General features: G+C 43.1%; 1 pseudogene; it reads left to right on the top strand.

The window, feature by feature from the left end:
- The first annotated feature begins 1,731 nt into the window (after positions 1-1,731).
- LOC111737047 lies at positions 1,732-1,850 on the top strand (annotated as a pseudogene).
- The last annotated feature ends 492 nt before the right edge of the window (positions 1,851-2,342 follow it).

The following is a 2,342-nucleotide window of genomic DNA, read 5'->3' as shown; positions in this document are numbered from 1 at the left end:
TACAGAAAGAAGACAGCTGCACAGAGAACCCACTTGAATATTCAGAAAACTGACCAGCACATGAATATAAGGAAATGTCCAAATGAGAATTTTTACCAGCCTTCATATGAGCCAAATTGATGATACATGCCAGAGAGCAAGATCTCAAATGCTCTAGAGCAGGGGTCCCCAACTGTTGTGGCAGCAGGGACTGGTGCTCCTATTGTAGCCGCCAGCCCACGAAAGACACACGGACCACTAGAAATCAGTGAGTTATAGGAAACGTGCTCTTTATTCAGCCAGCTGGGTCTGCCAGGGGTACGCAGACCCCAAATTAAGCAACCCCGAAATGTAGAGGTACAGGGTTTTTAAGCCCTAAATCCTATTCCTCATTCCGTCTTAAACACAAAGGTCTATTTTTCTCTTATTCACTACCTGTCAACCCACAGGTCGGTTGTGCAAGCGGGGGTACAAAAGCAGAAAATTTATTGTTAGAATGTTACGTTCCCATGGGTGATAGCCTATGTTCCCATGGGCGATAGGCTATGTTCCCATGGGCGATAGCCAAGCAGTAATTTTCCAGCCAGCACACTATAAGAATCTAATGCCTGACCTGAGGTGGAGCTGAGGTGGTCATGCTAGCGCTGGGGAGTGGCTGCAAACACATGAAGCTTTGCTGGCTCGCTGCTCACCTTCTGCGGTGCAGCCCGGTTCCTAAAGGGCCACGGACAGAATGAGTACCTGTCCGCGGCCCAGGGGTTGGGGATCGCCCGGCCCCTCCCCACTTTAAAGGATGACAGTTTTGCAATTTCTGTGTTTGAAATTAAGGAGGAAATGTAAGGAAGTTTACTTGAAGGTAGGAGAAATTAAGGCTGGAATGGGATTACAGGCTAGTTAAGATTATGTTCTGATGCTTTAAAAGGGGTCTGAAAGGGCATTTCAAAGGTGTGTTAACCTGGATGCATAGAAAAAATGGACAGGGCTTGCTTAAGACAATTAATTAAATATAATTACTAAAATTATATCCCTAGGGTATGACTACCCCACAATGACCTGCTCGGGAATTTATGACCTGAACACCCTGTGAGGTTACTTTACATAGAACTCCTTTTTTCATCCACAGAAACTAACCAAGGCCGGGAAGAGAACCATCAAAACGGATTATAACAATGCCTGGCATCAAACTGGGATAGGAATAATTTCTTCCCAGCCAGAAAAAAGCTCAACCCACAGGATAGTGGGTAGACTCTTGTTTTAAAATGTAGCAAGGAGTTTGTATTAATCGGGTATGATAAGACGGCAGACATGGAGAAAACTGCCTAAAAGCAGTTTAAAGTAACCAAGACAGGGCCTCATGAGGATACGTCAGGGTGTGTCAGGAGGCAGGAGTGAGGAGAGAGCTTGGCCCAGAGCCCTTATTGTGGTTTCGCCAGGGAAAGAATGAGTGAGGTCGAGTAGGCAATTTTGGGCCAGTTTACAATTGGATATTTTGGATAAAGTCTAGTGGGCTCGGCTATAGGGGGTGGTCTCCAGTTTTCCAGTACCTGGCTCAGGGTGTTTTAGGGCAAAGAAATACTGGCTTGGTGTGTGAGAGACAAAGGTGGTTGGGGCAGACTTTGGATCTCTTTATATAAAAGTCACGATAGCAGGCAAATTGTTTACTGTCTGGAAATTAGAAGCAGTCTCTCCAGGTTTAGCAAGGTCCCAAGATATGAGAGCATCATAAAAATAAATTAAAGATTAATACAAGTTGTCTACAACCATGCTACCGTGAACAAGCCCAATCTCGTCTGATCTCAGAAGCTAAGCAGGGTCAGGCCTGGTTAGTACTTTGATGGGAGACCACCTAGGAAGACCAGGTGCTGTAGGTGTAAAAAGATTAAAAAAAATAAAGGATTGTAAGATGACAAGGTCTTTGCAATCTGTGAGGTCAACCAAGGGTTGCCTCGCAAAAAAAAAAAAAAAGGTTAATACAAGTATCCAGGGAAGTCTTGCCTCATAAATGAGGAATAATTAACCCTAGATAGCACTGCTCTGGACCCGCCTAACAAGTCATAAAACAAGACTTGAAAGGATCAAACTTTCTTTGTCAATTAACTGTATCCTAGAGCAAAGCCGAAAAAGATTTATGAGAATATAAAAATATCCAGCACCCTACATGGTAAAATTCACAATGTCTGGCATCCAATCAAAGATTATAAGCGATATAAAGGCAAGAAAGCACAACCCGTAATGAGAATAATAAAAACATTTAAAACTGACCCAGATGTTAGAATTAGCAGAGGACATCAAAACTTATTTTAACTTTCATATATTCAAAAAGTTAAGTAGAGAGATGGAAGGTTTAAAAAGAGGAGGAAGGG

This window comes from Pteropus vampyrus, unplaced genomic scaffold, assembly GCF_000151845.1.
Source record: "Pteropus vampyrus isolate Shadow unplaced genomic scaffold, Pvam_2.0 Scaffold23, whole genome shotgun sequence".
NCBI classification, from domain to species: domain Eukaryota; kingdom Metazoa; phylum Chordata; class Mammalia; order Chiroptera; family Pteropodidae; genus Pteropus; species Pteropus vampyrus.
The sequence above is the reverse complement of the archived record's forward strand: the minus strand, read 5'-3'. Positions and strand labels throughout refer to the sequence as shown.